General features: G+C 47.1%; 1 pseudogene; it reads right to left on the reverse strand.

The window, feature by feature from the left end:
- Positions 1-14,154: 14,154 nt before the first annotated feature.
- On the reverse strand, positions 14,155-15,765 carry LOC149366762 (uncharacterized; annotated as a pseudogene).
- Between the last annotated feature and the right edge of the window lie 7,231 nt (positions 15,766-22,996).

A 22,996-nucleotide genomic window follows, 5' to 3' on the forward strand; every position in this document is an offset into this window, starting at 1 on the left:
CGGAATATGCTCGTTCGATCTTATCCGAAGCTAAAGGTCTGTCTGCCATCCACTTCAATGCTCGTAGCCTACGGAAGAATTACGATAACATAACCGCTTTGCTTACTTCCCTTCAGCATCAATTTTCCATCATCGCATTTTCTGAAACTTGGCTATCATCCCTTGATAAAGATTTGTATGCTTTTCCTGGCTACTCATGCGAATACGCACACCGTGTTGATAACCCCTATGGTGGTTCGGCTATCTACATTTCAAAGCACATTGCTTACAAAAGACGCCTTGATTTGTGTTTGAATGTGAGTAAATGTGAATCGGTTTGGATAGAAATTGATTGCCGATCTACTGGTGGCACAGAGAAGGTTATATGCGGCGCTATTTATAGGTCTCCTTCAAATGATGCGTCTGAATTTTGCCGGGCTTTTGAACTAGCACTCCATAAACTATCACTCGAAAATAAAAACGTCTTCATTATGGGAGATTTTAATATCAATCTGCTAGACATGACTACTCCCATCTGTGTCGACTACACGACCTGTTTCTACAGCTATGGTTATGCAAATTTAATTAACACGCCTACGCGTTGTACTGACCATGGCTCGCATTCATTACTTGATCATATTCTTTCGAATTTTCCCACTGCTCCTCCGGTTGGCGTGATAGAATGTGATGTCACTGATCATTTTCCTGTATTTCTTTGCGCACTATCATCTCGCTGTAGTAACAACATGTCCACGAGGAAGTCAGTTTTTGATAGCGGAAAATATTTTGAAGCCATATCTAATACTGATCTTTCATACATTTTGGGTCTCTCGAACCCAGAAGTGGCTGTACTTGAGCTGTCGAAAATAATTTCATCAGCAATCAATAAATGCACATCGCTCCAATCATCCACGAGAAAATATGTTACCCCCATTTCCCCATGGATAACTACTGCTCTGTTAAACTCTCTGAAGAAAAAAGAAAACATGTATAAGAAAACTAAACACCAGCCGTTCAATCTGCGTCTTAAATTGAGATATAAAAGGTATTCCAGTGTACTAACGTCGCTTCTAAAGAAAGCTAAACGATGTTATTATCAAAACCAGTTATCCACACATACTAACAATTCTAAACGAAAATGGCAGCTGCTTGACGAATTTCTGAATATTCGTAAGTCACCTAGTGTTGTTAAATCTATTTTCCATGGTGGTGTTACTTTATCTGATCCCGAGGAAATGGCGAATACATTTAGCAATTATTTTTTCAATTCACCTAATTATCCTTTCTCTTCGTTATGCACACCTTCTCTTGAGCGCTGCCCTCACTCCTTTTTTCTTACCCCCACGTGTCCAGACGAAGTTCTATCTGTAATTGCTAATTTAAAGACGACCGGCCCCGGCGTTGACAATATCCATGGAAAGCATGTGAAAAGTATCCGGTCATTGCTTGCACCTGTCCTCAGCCACATCTGCAATCTCGTTTTTAAATCTGGCAGTTATCCCAAGCAGCTGAAGATAGCTAAAATAATACCGGTCTTCAAGAAAGGCGATCCAGCTTTGCCAAATAATTATCGTCCGATTGCAATTCTTCCTTTTTTTGACAAAATTTTAGAAAAACTAATTGAAGTAAGGTTGTCTAGTTATATTGAAAAATTTAACATATTGACCGATAGTCAACACGGCTTTCGGCGCGGACTATCTACAGATACTGCAATAGCGTCTCTCATAGATTACGTTAGACTAACAATTGATAAAGGAATGTTCTCAGGAGCAGTTTACATAGATTTTAGCAAAGCATTTGATTCCATTGATCACTCCATCTTGTTTCACAAATTGGAATCTTATGGTATCACTGGACCTCCCCTAATGCTCTTGAAGAGCTTTCTCTGTGACCGAGAGCACATAGTCTCTATTAATGACCATACATCTAACATAGCTTTAATTAACAAGGGTGTTCCACAGGGCTCAATTCTTGGCCCTGTATTGTTCTTACTCTACATTAATGATTTACCATCCTGTTTAAAGAATTGCAATAGTATACTATACGCAGATGACTCTACCATGCTATCATCGCACCAGGACATTAATCAGCTGATTCTTAACCTACAGAATGATCTTAATTCTCTTGAGCGTTGGTGCCACATTAACCGCCTGTCCGTGAACGTCACTAAAACTTGTTTTCAGATTTTCCATCCCCCTCAGAAGTCATTGCCCATCACACCACTTCTATACCTCAATTCTACTGCTATTTCACCGCAAGATCGCGTTTCTTTTCTTGGTGTTATCATTGACCCTCACTTAAAATTCCATCATCATGTAGCTGAAACGTGCAAGAAAATTTCTTATGGGTTACGCGCACTAATTAAAGCCCGAAGCTATTTTCCAGTCCAAACTTTATTATCTCTTTACTACGCATTCATCCACAGCCACTTAAACTACGGTATCTCATCTTGGGGTAACGCCTATCATATTCATCTCTGGCCTTTAATAAAACTGCAAAAGCAAGCCATGCGCATCATAACCAATACCCCTCGAATGTCACCCTCCCGCATTTTGTTCATAGATTTAAACGTTCTACCTATCTCGGCCCTTTATTTTTACAACCTTGGTATCCTATTCTTTAAGATTCTTCATCATTATCTCCCGCTAAGCATATTTTCTCTCGGCACGATCATGAGCAACATCGTCACACGTTTTGCGCTGCGTAATAACTTTTTACTACCTAAGGTCAGAACTAACTACGGCAAACAATGCCTTCATTTTTCATCCGTATCATTTTGGAATTCTTTGAACATAGACGTCAAACAAACTATTACGCTTTCTTTATTCAAGGTCAAACTAAAGCTTTTCCTTCTTTATTTGTGATTTTTTTGTTATGTTATTGATTCTATGTATCGCGGCATCTGTGTTTTATTTTACATTATCGTGCATTACATTGTTTGTATTTAAATATTTCAGTAACTAATATTACATTATGTGCCCATATTTATTCTGTTTCGTCGCTAATTAATGTGTTGTGTATTTTATATTATGTTGCATATTGAAATTTATTTTCATGGGAGGTCCCGCCCGCGGTCTTGTACCATGGGACCTCTCGCTGTATACAATTGTAACATTTATTGTATTACTCAATAAACTTTCAACTTTCAACTTTCAACTTTCAACCTAACCTACATAAATAAAAGTCAAATGAAGCCTTTAATGTCCCGCAGCTTCAGAAGAAGTTTATGGGATTCGGTGTGTGGGAAAATATTTAACACCCTACAAGCCAACCAGTCACGCGAAATTACGCGCAGATTTCAGGATACAAGCGTGCTCCAATTGTTTGTCTCAATACCAGGTGGCTTAGTCGCGAGACACCACATGTATCCTGTAAGCTTTCGCTGCCAAATGTACCAATATACAAACTTTAGACTCAGCCGAGGTGGCTGAGTGGTGAGGGAGCTCGGCTGCTGAACCCGAAGACATGGGTTCGATCCCGGCCACCGCGCCGGCCCAAATTGAATCCGGAGCCTTAAACTACGGCGTTCCTCACAGCGCGTGTTGCCGTGGGGTGTTAAACCCAATTTACTATACAATTTAAAAACAACAGCCCCAGATGTCATGATGGGTTTGGTTTGGTTTATTGGCGTTTAACGTCCCGAATCAACTCAGGCTATGAGGGACGCCGTAGTGAAGGGCTCCGAAATTTCGACCACCTGGGGCTCTTTAACGTGCACTGACATCGCAAAGTACACGGGCCTCTAGAATTTCGCCTCGATCGAAATTCAGCCGCCGCGGCCGGAATCTAACCAGCGTCTTTCGGGCCAGCAGCCGAGCGCAGTAACCACTGAGCCACCGCGACGGGTTCATGATGGGTTTCCATAATAAAAGTGAAAAAAAACTTTGCGATCACTGTGCCGACCCTCATTGCAGCAGTGCGAAAAAGAAAGTCGACATACTCTATCACGTCCTCGGCCGTTCTGATGTCCATGTACTATATCAGGGGTTCTCAAACTGGGTTCCGCGGAACACAGGGGTTCCGCGGGCTGTCTTCTTGTGTTCCGCGAGAACCCTCACTGGCCCTGACCCGGCAGCTGATATGAGACTGGCTCTGAGTACTGCTGAGCCACGCTTTGATTTGCTCTCAAAAGGGAAGCAGTACCACCCATCACATTAGTATTTGTATTAATCGGTGCAATAAACATTTACCTTTTGCAACTCTCTCTTTGCAAAAATGCACTCGACAACATTGCTGGTAAGTGAAAGCGGGGTGGGGGGGCGGGGGGGGGGGAGGGTCCCTGGAACTTATTGAAGGCTTTTGGGGTTCCTCCAAGCAAATAAGTTTGAGAACCCCTGTACTATATCGACGTCCATGGCTATTTAACGTCTAAGTGTACTTTTCGGGTTTTTAGCGTTTAATTAAGTAACTAATTGCAGTTCATACAACAATTTTCCAAAGGCAACATTGAATCGCACACACTGTGTCGCAATTTTTTTTTTAATTCTTTTTTTCCCCACCAATGTGAGTCATGATGAATGTACTACTCCCCCCCCCCCCCCCCCCCCCCCCTTTATGTAATACCCCCTCCCAGGGGCCTTTAAGGGTCTAATAAATGATGATGATGATGATGATGAATCACACTTTCACACATTTATCTTGCCTCGCCGCGGTGGCTCAGCGGTCGCGGCGCTCGGCTGCTGGCCCAAAGGACACGGGTGCGATCCCGGCTGCGGCGGCCGAATTTCGATAGAGGCGAAATTCTAGAGGCCCGTGTGCTGTGCGATGTCAGTGCACGTCAAAGAACCCCAGGTAGTCGAAATTTCCGGAGCCCTTCACTACAGCGTGCCTAAGTCGCTTTGGGGCGTAACCAAACCAATAAACCAAACCAAGTGCATTTATCTTCAGAGAACGATGTAATCGTGCAGACAAAATAGCGGATACTTTTTTCTGACCCGACAGAGCCGTATAATACTCCCACGTTAAAAAAAAATGCCCCTCAAAAGCACAATGTGTAAGCAAACAGGTGCGCTAATTTGAATGACATAATCATAACGCCATTTTCCTTCTGTTTCCAACATGCAGAGACGCCTCTAGAGACTATAACTTCCACTCCTGACATGTGACTAGAAAACTCATCTGGCTGCAGCGCCCGTTAGTAGTTTCAACGCACATTAGGGCTCACAGCCAGAAACGGCCGTTAAAAAAGTTACTGCCATCAACAAACGACCTCTCACGTTCAGACCGGAGGCAAGACGACGTTTAAAAAAAAAACCATCTCACCTTACTTGAAGTTAGGTGAAAGTGTCAGGCCGCCACTCCCAGTCACCTCCAGAGAGCAGCATGTTATTGATGACCTCGCATCTCCTCAGCTACAGCCACGTATGCTCATATGCCGGGGTGTTGCATCATTCTCAGCACACTTTATGACTCTCAGCTATCGGGCTTTGCTTGCAGTTTGTTCGCAAGTTTCGAGTACGACTCCACAGATGTCCATAATGTGACACCGATGATTGCGCTTTTCTATAACCCCGGATTCCCTCCTTTTGTAAAACGTTCAAGACCACTGTGGCGACCTGCATTGGGAGATTGAGGTTTAGGTTTATTGGGGTTTAACGTCCCAAAGCGACTCAGGCTATGAGGGACGCCGTAGTGAAGGGTTCCGGAAATATCCACCACACGGGGTTCTTTACCGTGCACTGACATCGCACAGGACACGGGCGTCTAGAATTCCGCCTTCATCGAAATTCGGCCGCCGCGCCCGGTATCGAACCCTCGTCTTTCGGGTCAGTAGCCGAACGCTGTAACCACTGAGCCACCAGGCGGGGCAATTCGGAGAATGAGAAAGCATTGATGCCTCCTTCACACACGACGCCTCTACTTGCTTCACTGTAGACTGTTTGCCTCTTTTTCGCCTCTTTTTACTCTCTTGTGACTGTTTACCTCTTTTTTTTACTTCTTCCAATTTTGACCTCCACCACTATTTTCACATACTCGCCCTATATGCACGTCCGGGGCTATTTTGACGTCTAAATACCTTTTGGATTCTTATTGATTTACTACTCCAGATCAATCAAATTTGGTGTACGACATTTTATCATCCTCTGTCATCTGGCTGCCTTTTCCCCCCAATTTTGACGTCTACTATTGTTTTCACGCCCTCGCATTGTATCAACGACCGATACTCTTTTGACGTATAAGTGATATTCTGGTTCTAATTAATCAACTAATTATTCTACATCGACCAAAGCTTGACGTGCATCATACTCGCATCATCCTCTATTACGCGCAATCTATCTTTTTCGCTCAACTCTCACACGAACGGAGAAATCGCTGCCCTACGCTTTGTGGACACGTAATCTACGACATAGCCAAGTAATGTTCTCGCATTAATAAGGAAGCAATTAATGATTAAAATCCACCGAAGTGCCATCACACGGCTACAAAAGAAAGCTTTACAGGTTCCACAGAAACTTCTTAGTTGGATAGAAATTTCACGTTTTTTGACGAGCACTGTTCCACATTGATTTATTGATCAGTTCCCTCTCTCCGTGCCATATGCCAGCCGTCACGGTAAGCTTAATTGGTAGAACGACTGCTCACGTGAAGCGGTGGTTCCGGGTTCGAACCCAGCACCTGGACGAATTTATGTTTAGCTACGAAGTTTCTGTGGAAACTGTATAGCTTTCCTCTGTAGCCGCATGGATGCGCTAGGGTTGCTGACAATAATTAATTGCTCCCATATTACAAATCTACTCAACCTTGGGGATTTGCCCTAGGCATTTAATCAACACAGTCCGCCTGCTTTCGTTCTTAACCCCTTGTGTTTCTTTCCCTCAATGTCAAACCATTATCTGCTTTCAGCTTACAGCGTCAGGGCTACATGTGCACCAAGCTTGCTAAGAGGACAAACCTTTATTTAACTGTTCCGTGTCCATCTTACAAAAAACTTTTCCATCTTCTTCCAGTCGGGGTGGCTCAGCCGAGATTGTTTTGACGTCTGAGTCCATAGCCGCCGGATCCAGCGGGACGCAGCCTAAATGCAAAAGGCCTTCGTATATTTCTCAGATATATTTATACCTTCCACGATTTACACCTTTTTGACCGGGGAAAAACACTTACATTTCTTAGACAAAGAAGAGAGAGCCACTGCTGTTTTCCGGGAGCTATTACTCTACCTTGTATTCCTATGACAGCGAAAAGCGGCAGTGTCCATGTGAACCTAAAATGTCGGCCCTGCGCTTAAGGCCCTGCTCAAGCGTTAGCAGTTTTGCTTGCTAGCCTAGTCTGAAATATGCGAGGGTAAAACAAGCTTACAGCCAAAAACGAGCTCAACCATACAAGATTCCCGCATGGAAGCACTCTTTCATCTTGTGTTTTATGTTCTCGTTATTGTTATTTGTTGAATTGTAGTTACTTTTGTCTCTCTTGCCTAGCTCTGCAAGACAAACTGGCTCAAACGAGAGAGCTGTCCTTAAACCTACCACCACATGTGCTGCCTGAACATGTAAATATACATTCGTTTTCGGCGTCGTTCCGGGCCATAAAATAACTGAACCTCGTCGTGACTGCATGCATAACTTGGAGCGGTGTCCGGAATTGCAGCTTCCGCGTCACAAAACCAAGAGCAGCAATGTCTGGAGCCCGAGACGGTAGCTCGTAGCGCTAGAGCGGAAAACAAGTGCGCACCAAGAGAACTAGTGGTCGGATGCGTTTCAGCAAGGCGAAGGTGCGCTAAAGGTGTAAATGGAGAAGAGGACACACACACACACGCACGCACACACGCACGCACATACACGCACACGCACATGTACACGCACAGGCGCGCGCATACACACACACGCGCGCATACACACACACGCGCGCACACACACACACACACGCACGCACACACAAACACAAACAAACTCACACAAACACACAAACAAACACAAACACACACACACAAGCACACACACAAACACACAAACGCACACACACACACACACACTTGGGGCTAGAGGAGACAACCTGTGGAAGTAACCGTTATGTGTCCTCGAATGATTAATGCCCACTCAGACCGGGTGGATCATTTCGAGTGCCATGTTCTCCGTCGGTGATACATGCCCTCCAAGATGACTGCCAAGATGGATGTTTGGCTGTAGGAAGAGAGAGTGAAGGTATCCCTCCTTTTCTGCCGGAAGCGGAAGTGTACACGACGTAGTCGTCTCGAGACGAGTTCTCTAGAAAGAGGAGAAAAGATGTAAGAGGGAACAGAAATGAGGAAACAGAAAAGACAGAAGTATTTGCAATCTATTTTTTCCAAACTTTACTGACGCTCCCTGATATATGCATCTCTATCCTTCGCCAGTTCCCGTGTTGTTAATGCGGAGGTTGTAGAATATTTTGTGGTGTTTGTTTTTGTGGGTGTCTGTTATGTGTTCTAGTTAAAGTGTACTGCGGGCATGCGTCTCTAACGATGCATATATTGTCCCGTAGTTGTGACTGCAGTCCGGCGAACAGGAAAACAGCGGGAATTGCTTCTCAACGAAACACTTTATTTGGGCTGACTTGCGCCCGCAAAGAACTGAATCACTCGGCGGCGGCCTAGCAACAAGCGTGCTCGGCAGTCGTCGAACGGAATGCCCGCCGCTTTCGGCCGTGCTCTTTTTAAAGCTGATAGCGAACTTTCGAGCTAAAGCTTGGAAAGTTACTAGAGCGTTCTGGAACAGCGTAGAGTCGGCTCCGCCTGGATGAGATCAATCGAGATATATCTAGGCCCATCTCGCATCACAAACAAAGTGATAAAGCGGCCAGCCGGCAGCTTTGAAGAATGGACAAACGAACACTACAAACTTTCGCGGCAATACTATGTGTTGTTAGTAAAGCTGTTTCTTTTTGTCTTTTCTACCTTCTTGCCTTTTCTTATGCCACGTCATGCTCCTCATTAGTAAAAAAAATTTACCTCCTCCTTACGTACCGCCTAAGCCTTGAATTTTCTAAATGCGTAACGTTTTCACGGCCTTCGTGAATTGCACGAGTTGCGAGCAGACTCATCTAAAGTGCTCCAGCAATGCTCCGTCCTCTCTAAACACTAATACACCTACATGGGAGTAGAAAGGGTGTAAAGCTGTCTTCTAGAGCGAACACCCTTTAATGAAAGGGTGTGCGCTGGAGGACAGCTTATACTCCCTTTTCACTCCTTTAGGTTTAGAGTGTATAGGATGGGCAGGGAAATTCTAAACGAGGAAATCCGTTTAATAAATAAAAATCGCGTTCAACAGCCTAGCAACGGAACAGTAGTTCGCAGTTGGTAGCCAGGTGCTGGAAGTAGTAAGAGAATATGTCTATTTAGGGCAGGTAGTGACAGCTGATCCAGATCACGAGAGGGAAATAACCAGAAGAATAAGAATGGGGTGGAGCGCATATGGCAGGCTATCTCAGATCGTGAATGACAGTTTACCAACAACCCTCAAGAGAAAAGTATACAACAGCTGTATCTGACCGGTACTCACCTATGGGGCAGCAACGTGGAGGCTAACAAAGAGGGTTCAGCTTAAGTTAAGGACAACGCAGCGAGCTATGGAAAGGAAAATGATAGGTGTAACGTTAAGAGATCGGAAGCGGGCGGAGTGGGTGAGAGAACAAACGCGCGTTAATTAATGATATCCTAGCTGAAATCAAGAGGAAGAAGTGGGCTTGGGCAGGGCATGTAATGCGAAGGCAAGATAACCGCTGGTCCTTAAGGGTAACGGAGTGGATTCCAAGAGAAGGCAAACGTAGCAGGGGGCGGCAGAAAATTAGGTGGGCGGATGAGATTAAGCAGTTTGCTGGAATATGGTGGCCGCGGCTGGCGAAGGTCAGGGTTAATTGAAGAGAAATGGGAGAGGCCTTTGCACTGCAGTGGGCGTAGTCAGGCTGATGATGATGATGATGATGGATCGCGTTCGACCTCAGACGGATAGACAAAGCGCTCTCGCATAAGCACATTACTCTAGTCAATCAGCTGCGTAAACATTTCTCTGCACTGGGTCCTCAGCACGCTGCTTGAGTGTTGTACACTCTAAACAGAAAAAAAGTGAAAAGAGACTAAGGTGTACTCTCGCCCACACCCTTTTTATAATAGAGAGTGTGCTAGAAGAAGAAGAAGAAGAAGTTTATTTACATTACATTACACGATGCAGGAAGCCTGCAGAAAAAGCTGCCAGATGCCAGCTTGACAGGGCCGCAGGCCCCCTTTCATTGGCAGTTGGCGGAATGTCGTAAAAAAAAAATATACACAGTATATTTTATCACAACATGCAAAGAACAAAAAAAAAGTGAAAATACAACATATTACAAAATACGCTAAATCATATATTCTTGGTTTGGACAATGGGGTTTAACGTCCCAAAGCGAGCCCTCACAAGAATGACTTTTGAGCTTCATTTGACGCCTTGTTGAGCTCCTGTTGAGTCAACTGGAAACCAACATGAACTCAATATATGTTGAGCCTACTCAACACCTGCTACACGGAATTTTTGTTGAGCGTAGTCAAGAGATTTACTGTTGAGCAATTCCTGTTGAATTTAGGTTTAATCCTCTCAAGGCAGCCGTTTCTATGCCTAACTAGATGAAATCATTTCGACTTGCATCGTGTAAACCGAACCTGATCACATTACACACATCAAGAACACATGCAGCACCCGTTAAAACTCTCATAAACCGCTCAAAGTCATTTTCTTGCATAGAAATAAGTGCTAATAGAGCAATAGGCTCATTCAGGCAGACCTACTTTGGAGGATTCGTATGTGCTCTCATAAAAAAGGACGCTTAATTAATGCTTTATTGATGTTGTTTATGAATGAATCAAGATCGTCAAATAATAGACCGTTGCATATGAACTTGATTACTTCTACTACACATAAAATAAATAAAGATTAATAGTAATAACTGACATAACTTTGCTGATCGGCAGGCCACAACTTGCGCAGGTCCGGACACCCCTGAGTAGGACTATATAAGGGCGAAGCCGAGGTTGCACTTAAGATCGTCAGATGAACTCTTATGGTGTCTTCGACTGGTCGTTTCAGATCGCTCTAGAGCGCTCTGAGATGCAGCCGCACGTTCGGCTGGTCGAAATCAAGCGCTCTGACTACATTCGGCTGGTTCTTACAGAGCGCCCGCCTCCAGCTCAGAGCGCTCTGAGGCGCTCCGAGAAAAAAGTCGGAGCGGCCCCGCCATGCGGCCCCGAGATGTGTTCACGTGACAGAGCCACTTCCGCCGTTTCGCGGAGACGGATGCGAAGCCAGGGAGCCAGGGTAGCCACGGCACACCACGACCGGTCTGGCGAGGCCTAACGCGTCAGTTTTTACGCATCCGTAGAAGCAAGTTTAGGCGCTTTAGGTATTAGAGGCAGTTAAAACGTCCCTGCTGTGTGGCTCTGTGAGGCGAAATGTCGAAAAGAAGACGAATCATTGCGCTGGGTACGCCATCTGTGTTGCTGTCACATCTAGGGCATCACAACAGCGACTACAGCAGCAGCAGCTCGGACGAGGACGACGGCGCTGTTTACAGGGCAGTGTTTCAAGAACTCTTTAGTGTTCCTCCGTGTGTACCAAAGGTTCAGGATTACATCTGCATAGTGGTGCAACACTACTCCGGAGAAGAGGTAAGAATTTGTGTTCGTGTATGTGCCGATATGTAATGATGAATGAATAGAGCTTGCGTTATATAGCCCCCAGTGGATGGAGCCCTTAGTCCAGGGCCCCATTAGCTGCTGCAATCCGGCTTGCCCGATTGATCAGTCATATGCGGTGATGTTTTACAGTTCCGCAGGAACTTCCGACTGAGACGCCAGGCCTGCTATGACCTCATTGGCAGGTTCGAGAAATCGGACTTCTTTCCATCCGATAGACACCATGGCGGTTCTCCAGCAAAGACGCCAGAGGAGCACATTCTTTCCTTTCTCTGGTGAGCTTCGTTTTAAACACCAAAAAGTGATACGTTTGGCGGGCACGCGCATAATGCGCGTGATTATATGTAGCACTTCTCTAAACTGCGTGTACGTGTAGTACAGGCGGTTCGTGAATAGAAAACAAGAAAATGTGCAACCTCAGTATTGCTTTCACTTCATACTTGTTTTTTATATCGTTTGTTCCAGTTGAATCTGTATTTAGGCGTGTTTACAGTTTATTTATACGGTACGTTTGCGTTTGAACATTAATCTTTTGTAACTTGTGTAAATTTATTTCACTGATGCAGTTGAAAAGAGTACTGAGGAAAAAAAATGCTGAAACCTGTTATTAGAACCCAGTGTGTTTTTATTTGCCGTACAAGGTTTGGTTCATGGGATTTAACGTCGAAAGCAACTCAGGCTATGGGAGACACCGTTGTGAAGGGCTCCGGCATCGCACAGTACACGGATGCATTGCGTTTCGCCTCCATCGAAATGCGGCCGCCGCAGCCGGGTTTGAACCCGGGTATTCCGACTCAGAGGCTTAGCGCCCCTAAGCACTGAGCCACCGTGGCGGGTATTTGGCATGCGAGGACACGTTAAAAACATCTTATGCAAGACCACGTGTAAGACTGAATACCAGAAGCACGGCTTACTCCAACAGTTTTGTTGAAGTGTCTTCTTTTCTATTCTCTTGTGTGTTCATCTGATAACTGCAAGAATGTTTGATCTAAGCTGGTTTGATAAATTATAATCATTCGCGTTGCAATTTATTTCACAGGTATGCAGCCAACAAGGCATCGATGCGTGAGTGCTCTGCACTGTTCAACATGGCAGAGTCGACCCAGCTAGTGGTCATCAACAGGGTCCTGGATTTCCTGTGCCAGATAGCCCCGAATGTAATTCACTTCTCATCCGACAAGCACGCACTGGCCAAAGATTTCCTGAATGTGAGTGTTTAAATCTCTCTCAGGCTCCTCTTAAGCCTAGAACAACCGATTGACTAGTGCCATGCCCATAATTTTAGGCTTTTTTTTTTCAATCATAACACATCAAATTAAATGCTGCAATCATTCATGCATTGCATTTTCTAGCTTTTTACTCAAGCTTTAAAGAAAACACTTCTTTAAATGTAAAACTGTAGCCAATAGAAAATGCTCAGAAGCATGAAGTAGTGACCGTTAGGTTTTGCTTACATTTGCACACTGCCTTAAAATTGAGGTATCAGAGTAAAATGAAAAGTACCACATGCTGCTTCTATGTAGGCTGTATTCTCCCATTGCCACAAGGTTATAGCTCCATGCTTGAGATGTACATTGATCAACTCTGCAGAAGACCTACCTTTTCCCTAGTAACTGTAGCTCTCTCGTCTTTTCCAGCTTGCAGGCTTTCCCAATGTCATTGGGTGCATTGACGGAACATACATCCCAATACGCTGCCCAAGCAACAAGATCAGATCAACCTACATCAGTAGACATGATGAAGTCTCGATCACTATGCAAGGCATATGTGATGCAAGAGGGAGATTTCTGGATGTGTTCACCGGGCCACCAAGCAAAGTGCATGATGCTCGAGTTCTGAGGTTGTCTCCAGTGCATGAAGACTTGCCAACAGTGTGTGAAGTGAACAAATTTCACATTCTGGGTGACACTGCCTATTCCATTAGGGAGCACTTGTTAACGCCTTACAAACACTATGGGCCAATGACAGCAGCCAAAGTTGCCTATAACCAACGCCATGCAGCAACTAGGGTCATTATTGAAAATGCCTTTGGCATGCTTAAGCAAAGGTTTCGGCAGCTCCGTTATGTAGAATTCACAACTGTGGATAAAATAACAAAGTTTGTTATATCATGCTGTGTTCTGCATAACATATGCTTGGATGCTGGACATTTTGATGTCAATGATTTGCTCACAGATTCTGAAAGAAATGAACGCAGAAGTGATGCTACCCTTCACAGCAGGCTCAGCCTAGCAGAGTTAAGGGCAAATCGACAGCCAGTGTCTGCAAGTGAAAGCGCTCTTCGCAGATTGGGTGAATTGAAGCGAAAGGCTTTAGCCGAGAGTTTCTAAGCTGCTTCCACAGAGACTGCAACCTTTTTTTTGTGAAATTTATTGTACGCTGCAAAAGCATTTCTTAAATAGTCGTTTGGCTTTATGAAAAATGAGGTTGAAGTATTGCACATTGCAACAGCGTTTTACAAATAAAGGATGGTAAATGAAGTGTTGCGTCCTACTTTTCTGCTAGAGTGCGCAAAAGTGCCATGTGCTCTGAATGAGCTTTTAGCACCTCCCGGTGTCTTCGCTCCTTCCTTTGTTCTCTTTCTTCCTTTTTTTTTCTTTCTCACTGTTCAATTTGTCCATCTGTTCAAAGAACAGCTGCGTATGTTGAATTCTCGTATTGCTTGCGCGCATCCTGCGGTCAGCCCTTTTCTTCTTTGGTTCTTCGTCGTCCCGAGACTCTGTGCACAGTTTCAATGAGCTGTCTCCCGATGATGTCAGGGGCAGGCTATCGTCGCTCATCTCCAAGCTTTGCTGAACGTCTGTGCTTGTAGACGGTCTAGGCGTTGATTTACTGTGAGATGCTTTTTTGTGCCTCACCATGTCCACGCCACGCAGCACTTCCGGCTCAAGACTGTCATCCAGAGCCTTGATGGCATTGAATTCTTCCTCATACTCAACGCGGCAGCGGGAATTGCCTGACGTGTTGTTATGCTTCACTTCATTCCTCTTGATCTTTGAAATCGTTTTGAACCGCGTTTCACACTGCACGGCAGTGCGGTGTATCCCCAGAACACCGAAACATGTCGCATGAAATCTGTTCAAACATTGCATGCTTGCTGCGGAATTTCTTCAGTGGACCCACTTGTCTAGCATAGCGTGCATAGTAATCCAGCAGCAACTTCGTTTGACTTTCATCCCATGCAGCTGCATTGGACAAGAAACAAGTGAAATAAGCTTGACATCTTTGACTACAAAGTCGCATGTTTTAGTGGCTGTTGAAATGCTTTCAATGTTCGTTACACCTGGACATTTAGCTTCATGCAGACCTTTTTGGTTACGTTGCAAAAGGTGAAACTGTCGAGGTTGTCCGAACAAGCAACAATTATTTTATCCATATGCTCATCCATGCTTACTATATGAACTTTTTTCTCCCAAGCATATTCACCACACCAAGTCAAATGAATGAATGCGTGCTCTTTGCAGGTTGGTGCATAAAAATAAGAATGCAGCCGCAGCATTAAAGCCCAACAGTGATAGACAGACAATTTTTTAAATGCATGCAGGGTAGCCAACTTGGCTTTGTCATTTGTGTATGCACTCATTCAGCATTAACATGCATTCTGAAAAGTGAGTTGAGTATCATTTGTGAACTAAAACTAACCAATTAAGAGCACTTTTTCACTCGGCTCCTTTTCTGAGGCCACATCCACAACTTCAGGGGTTGTTCGGTCTTCCTCCCCTGTGCAGAGAAAAATCAATACAACATAAAATAAAGAGCGTGATGTGCAGCGACTAGCGAGGTAGGTGCTGAATGCTACACAACTGACACGGGTAATATGAACACTGATTGAATGCATCGATTGCTAGGGCATTTGTGCTGACCACGTGAAAAATCATTTCTCGCGCCAGTCTTATTTTGGTGAAGGCTTATTCCAACAGCACAAATAATTCTGTTACTCATTCCCGGGCAGACAAATTGCACCGAAGTTTTTCTGGAGATGGTAATGCAAGGGATAAACTATGCACAAATATCCTTTGTGAGCCGCTACAAAATGTGCAGAGCACGAGGGAAAGGCAAAAAAAACGTGAAGTTGAAAGCACTCTGTGTTCAGGAAAGAAAAAACAGCGCTAAATTCTACACAAACCACACAGAAAGACGGAAGCACTCATACGTGAGCAAATGTTATTGTCCGAGAGCAGATTGTAGCTATTTCGCGCAGTTTATTTTTTTTTTATGCGAAGCATATTACTAGAGCTACACTACAGCCCGTCGATGCCTGCGTCTAACTTACTATGACGAGACTTTTGTTTTCTTTTCTTATGAGTTTTTTTTTATGCTCTGTTTTTCGCTTAATTTTTTTTCTTCTTTGAAACATTTAGTTATTTTTCATTTATTTTGAATTGGCGTTAAGCCTGGCAAAGCATTGCTGGTCCAGGCATCCTCTCTCTTTCTTTTATGTTTTTTTACCTCTTTTTTTGAGAGGACCAATAAAAGGGAAAAGGGTTTCGGGACATCATAGAGGCATGAAGGAGCGCGACCTATGTCGCCTCATTCATGCCTTTGTCTTCAGCCGTGTACTTGTACACTACCCCATACTTACAACTATCCAAACATGACATAAACGCTTTGGATGCTTTGATTCGCAAGGCATTCAAGGTAGCACTTCATCTTCCCCTCAAAACACCCACAGACAGATTACTAGGCCTGGGCCTCCACAACACGATCGGGGAACTGGTGGAGGCCCACCGACAGGCCCAATACATCAGGCTCACACAAACCTCAACAGGTCGGTATATCCTGGACTCCCTCGGAATCAGAATACCGGCCAACGACCCAACCCTCCTCGCCATCCCACGATCCCTTCACCGAGAGCTTCTCATCAGGCCGCTCCCGAGGAATATGCACCCGTCCCACCATGAGCAGCGCCGCAGAGCCCGTGCGAAGGCACTCCATCGAGCGTACGGCCCCGAGCCGGACGCCGTATGGGTGGACGCTGCCTGCACGGATGATGAAGCGACAGCAGCTGCGGTGGACTCCTCTTCATCCACCCTCCTCACACTACCTCTCCCTCCAGACACGTCCCCAGAGGCTGCAGAGGAAGCCGCCTTTGCACTTGCTATAACCCGCATGGAAGCCCGGTATATTAACTGACTCTAAAACTGCGATTATAAATTTTGCTCGAGGCCGAGTTCATGTCCCTGCTTTTGACATACTGGACTCGCCCGATGCACCCCCGCCCCGCCAAGTGGAGCTGATATGGGTGCCTGCGCACTCCGGGAATCCCGGAAACGAGGCCGCCAACCTTTTAGCCCGAGGTTCTTTAAACCGGGCTCAGGTGGCCTCGGATCGGGGATTCACGAAGGATCGCATGCACTCATTCAGTGAGCTGACACAGGCATACAGAGCCTCTCGCCAGCTCTACCCCCCGCCCCACTCCTCCCTAGATAACAAACAAGCAAAACAATGGCGCAGACTACAGACACACTCTCTCCCCTCACCCCTTACCCTAACCCACTATCATCCCTTCTTCCCCACTCCTGCTTGCGCCCTATGCCCAGAACCCTCCGCCTCTTCCCTCCACATCCTTTCCCTCTGCCCGGCGGACCCTCCACCGCGGGACCTAGAGAACCTCAAGACCTGGGAGGACTGGGAGACCCTGCTGCGCTCGGAGGACCCGGCCGTGCAGACCATCGCCACCGGCCGTGCTGCCAGTGTTATGAACCTTAGGAACATAAACACATTTGTGCAGTGGGGTCGTGCGGGGACCCTGGGGCGTGCCCCGAATTCCTGTTAAATTAGTTTTTCTCTCTCTCTCTCTGCCTTGTTTTTGTCTTTGTGAGGGACTATGGTCCCTTTGTATGAATAATCAGTCCAATAAACTTCTCTTCAAGGCACGTTCTGTTGTGCCGGCGGCTCGCCGCTTACTTATGCGCCGCGTTCAGTGTGCGCCTTTAGCGTCGACACCTCTCCCAGACCATCTACGCGACTTTGGAAACTTGGCTGGGCAGTGCTCCCTACTTGTGATCGGTTAGAGCGGTGGGGTTTGATTAATTGTTGATTGTAAAACATTTTAAGGCGGAAGCCTTTAATGCCTCATCGTTGTAAGCAGGAGTTGTCGACAGAAATGTCACGCTTTTCAATTGGTCGAAACGGTCCTGACGTCACAGTGGGCGAATTTCAAACGGGACCAATAGTACTTTGGCTACTAACCATGCAACCAATTGAAGGGATCGTATAGTGATGCTCCAAGTAAGTGGGACTGAGTTTAGTTAATTGCTTAAAAAACCAATTAGCGTAATTAACCTTTCTAGTCAGACCAGATAAATAAATAAAAACGAGTAGGAAAATCGCCGAGCTCGGGAATCCAATCCCGGTCTCCGGAGTGCGAGACGAGCACTCTACCACTCCGCCATGCCAGCTCGATGGTTTGGAATGAACAAAGGCGCGTCTAGTGAATACGGTGTCTTCGTTCACTCCCATCTTTTTCCCTTCCCTTAAGGCGAGGTTCAGGTGTCCACCGAGATATGAGAGACAGATACATTTCCTTTCCTCAAAAACCAATTTATCGACGAGCAAGGCGTAGAACCGAACGGGCGATTGCGTTCTATGGACTCCCTGGCAGCGTTGCAAGATGCTATCGCGTTCCACACTCAGAGGCGAAGCTTAATATCGTAACCACACATCAGTGACACAAGCAGCATCACCGACCTTAAGGCTTTCGCCTCTTCGCACTTTAGGTCAACAAAGCGCCCCCCGAATTTTTCTTCACCGGAAAGAGCTTGGTAAGAGGTCGCGTTAAGTGGTCGATAGTTACGCTCCGAATCGCCCTGTACCTGTCCGAATCGCCCGCTCCTGGAATCTAATTGCCACGCTATGGTCACTTGCGTGGTAGCGCGTGTCTTTTGGCGCGCGGTTCATGCGGGAGACCGAGTACGGCCCGTTTGAGATGGGAACGCGGGGCACACCACAAGGCGCTGTGTTGTCCCCGCTGCTCTTTAACATTGCTGTGATGTACCTCCCGGCACAGCTGGCGGCTGTCGGCGGTGTTCAGCATGCGCTGTACGCCGATGACATCACCATCTGGGCCACTACAGGAAACATAGGAGAGATGGAGGAATGCCTGCAAGCAGCGGCGAGCATAGTTGACCACTATGCCACGTACTGCGGCCTCCAGTGCTCCCCGTCCAAGTCTGAATTTGTGCATATTCGATCTTCTCCGAAATGCAAAATCTCCGTTCAGCTCTCTCTCGCAAGCGGCCCCATCCGTGAAGCGAAGGAGCTACGAATACTCGGTCTCTTCATTAATCAACATCGTAAGGCGGACACAACTCTTGCCAAACTCCGCAAAGTCGGCGACCAGGTGGGCCGAATAGTTCGCCGCGTTTCCAACAAGCGAGGAGGGTTGCGAAGTAAGGATGCGATGCGGCTCGCGCATGCCTTCGTAACTAGTCGAGTACTGTACTCGACTCCTTACCTCCGCTTACGGAAACATGACGAAGGCCACTTGGAGATTGTACTCCGCAAAATTTTCAAGAGAGCCCTCGACCTCCCGATATCCACTTCCAACGCGCGACTCCTCGCGTTGGGGGTGGTGAACACCTATCGAGAACTCCGCGAGGCGCATCTCGTTAACCAATACACGCGTCTCGCCCAGACCGTGTCCGGTCGCCGCCTCTTGACCGGTTACATATCAGACATGATCACCATACCATGGAACGGGTTCGAGTGCCAGAACTGTGGAGAAGCGCCCTCTACGTTCGACCCCTTCCGACTAAGATGAACAAGGAGGACCATAATGGCCGGCACCGCCACTATGGCTCAAAGAAACACGTCTTCTACGTCGACATTGCAGGCCCCTACAACTCCAGGGGGGAATGGTACACGGCTGCAGTCATACACGAGGGAAAACAGGTGGACGGCCTCTCGTTCAGAGCGCCCAACTCAACGCATGCGGAGGAGGTGGCGATCGCCCTCGCAGCCTCCCATCCCGACTCTAAATTCATCCTCACCGACTCTCGCGGAGCCTGTCGTAACTTTGAGTTCGGTTGGATCACTCCACTCGCTCAGCAAATTTTACACCGCAGTACTCGCGACGGCGATCCAACTCATCGCTCAATCATATGGGTCCACGGCCACCAAGGCATGCCAGGTAACGAAGCCGCCCATGAGGCAGCCCGCGCACTCACTCACCGGGCACCAGGCGTCCCTTGGGAGGAGCTTAACCCAGATCACAGCCATCTCCTTTCTTTTAAAGAAATTACTGCGCACTATCGTGCCGAACACCGGCGATACCCAGTTCCTATGAATGGACTGGGTAAAGCTGGCGAACGAATTCTCCTTAGGCTTTTTACAAACACCCTGCTGTGCCCGGCGGTTCTCAAGCACTTTAATCCTTCTTTTGACGGCTGCTGCTCATTCTGTGGGGAGGTGGCCGACACCTTCCACATGGTTTGGGCATGCAGAAAAAATCCTTCTCTCCCCCCAATCACCCGAGAGGACTGGGAGGCGGCCCTGCTCAGCTGCCAGGAACTATCGGCCCAACAGGCCCTGGTTCGGCGGACTTGTGTAGCGGTCTCGACCAACGGGATCCCGGAATGAGGGACTCCGCCTAGTATTGTAAGGGGTGAGACCCATTAGGGGCCTCTCCCCGAGCACCTCTCTGTAAATTACTAAATAAATGCTCTTCACCACCACCCAGCGGCCGTTTTGCTCGCCTGTTAATAGTTGCAGGTCTTTTTAGTTTATGGCGCAGTCGATGCGCCGCGGTCGCTGGTGGCTTTCGACGCCGCGCTGGGTGGCCAATTCTCGGCCGTCTCCGAAGGGAGCTGATCAGTTTTCTGTCCGAGGAACTCTTTTTCTTGGGTGAGGAAGAGTTTCTCCGGCAATGGTCACGCCCATCCATTTCTGTAAATAACGGTCTTGTCCTGGTTTTTAGGCCAAACTGGCGCTAAGCTCATTTTAAGTGTTTCAATGTCAAATTATTACCTGTTTACTCTTCTGTCAATATGTATGCTATCCTGTTTTACATCGAACACGAGCATTTTCTGTTAGTTACTTAGAGATGGTTATGGTACCTGTTTAATTGGCTCGCCTCACATGCTTACCGTCATGTGCTCTTGTAAATGTCAGTGCAAATGTTAAACTTGGCATGTGTACATGTGTAAATAAAATTTTTTATAAATAGCTGCCTTAGTAAATAGCGCTAAATGCGAAGCGAAAAGAGAAGCTTTGCCACTCGAGGCGCCAAAGTAACTGGAAGAACATATTTAAATATTACGTCTGGGACACCGCAAACATTCTTGTTTCTGATGCTCCCGGCAGTTCTCGTCAGCAACGGGAACTTCAACTGCAGCGTTAAGGTCGCCCGGCACATCGCAGGCAGCCTTTATTCACTCTCAGGGTGTTGTCAAATTCGTGGCGAATACGAAATTAGCTCGCGCCCATCACTAAAAAAAAAAAAAAAGGATGCTTGGTCGATAGCGACCGTTCATTTTCTGCTCGCCGGCGAATAAACTCCCGGCTCTTCTCTCCGCAGAGTCGTTATTCGCTCGGCCAACGACGAAAACAATGACTGCAACCCGCTCTTTCGACTGCCTTTCACCAGATGGCGTCATTTGCTGCGCTTGCTAGTCACTTTTGGTGTGTTCGTGGCTATAGTAAGCACGGACGGAATTGCACGCAGTGAAACAACCACGATTAAGTGGACAACCGCCGCTAATACTCCCCCTGCCGTTCCCCTACTGCCAATTACCTACCCTTGAAGCACGATATTAAACATTCAGCGCGATATTTCGCCTCGCGAGACCATTCTGTTAATGAAGGGGGCTGCGAGAATGGAAGCTTCTTAATTGCCCATTAAGGAGCCTCATTTTCGATCCTTGTTGTATCTTGTTTCCATTCGGCTTGGTTGTTCGGTTTCAATAACTACTACTGGCCGTATAGTATTAACAACAGTGTACGGCGCCTCGCGTTCAATCTTTAAAGCCGCATGGCCGACCGCCAGTAGTGTGTAGTAACGATACCTTCTATGGATGCTGAATTTTGGTTTGCAGCTATACATACTCTAGATCTATTAAGGCGAAAGCCTGTAATGGCTCATTCTCCTGTCCATCCGTCCGGCGTTACACCCAGCGCTTGCGGTGACTCATCGAGAAGCGCAGCTGCAAAATGGTGACGTCATCTTCATCGACAGATGGAGCTTTCGGCGCGGCGGCGTCGAGCGCTGCTCCGTCGTCAGTCGGTGTGCGGCAGCTAGTGGAGGAGGATGGCTCCCAAGCGGTGCTGCGATTCCGCGCCAGGTGGTTCGTCGAAGTAGCGCGACAAAGGCTTTCGCCTAGCATACTTTAGGCTGCCAAAGTGCCTCCATAATTTTTTTTAAAGCGAAAGTTTTACTACTTGCACTTTCAGCCTTTGCCGCGGTGCCACCATTGACCTATAGTCGACCTCTGTGTGACGTCATGTGTGACATCACGCCGAAGAGAAGGGCGACCGACTCGCGCCGTCGCAAGCCGCGGCGGTGCCACCACCGGCGCCTAACTCCTTCGCTCTCCGCTAGGAGCGCAACAGATGCTTTGTGACGTCACGCCGAAGAGAAGGTTGGTTTGGTTTGGTTTATGGGGTTTAACGTCCCAAAGCGACTAAGGCTATGAGAGACGCCGTAGTGGAGGGCTCCGGAAATTTCGACCACCTGGGGTTCTTTAACGTGCACTGACATCGCACAGTACACGGGCCTCTAGAATTTCTCCTCCAAAGAAATTCAACCGCTGCGGCCGGGATCGAACCCGCGTCTTTCGGGTCAGCAGCCGAGCACCATAACCACTGAGCCACCGCGGCGGATGTGCCGAAGAGAAGGGCGACCGACTAGCCGTCGCAAGCCGCGGCGGTGCCACCACCGGCATCTAACTCCTGGGCTCTCCGCTAGCAGCGCAACAGATGCTTTGTGACGTCACGCCGAAGAGAAGGGTGCTGGTTAAAAGGGCCGGGAATTTCAGGGCAAACGAGGTTGCCTACGTGGATGCAGCGTGTGGCAGGTCGGGGGCGGCGGTCGCCTCAGTAGTCGACGGCCGAGGTGCACCAGTCGCCGCCGCCTCCATTAGTAGTAGAAACATAGATACGGCCGAGGAGGTCGCAATAGCGCTTGCTTGCGCCGGAACCAAGGCTAGTTTAATTCTTAGTGAAAGCAAAACAGCAACCTGCAACATCGGAAAGGGCAGGGTCTGGCCAGAAACGGCTCGAATTTTGTCCGCAGCCAAAATTGATCGCAAGATCACCTTAATTTGGGTCCCAGCACACACATCCGTCCCCGGTAACGAGGCGGCCCACATGATAGCCCGAGATCTCTACTTCCGGGTAAATGTAGAGCCGCCCGACACCCAGGGGATGGACGAACATTTGCAAACG

Source organism: Amblyomma mixtum, chromosome 1 (genome assembly GCF_055824585.1).
Source record: "Amblyomma mixtum isolate Tamu chromosome 1, ASM5582458v1, whole genome shotgun sequence".
NCBI lineage: Eukaryota > Metazoa > Arthropoda > Arachnida > Ixodida > Ixodidae > Amblyomma > Amblyomma mixtum.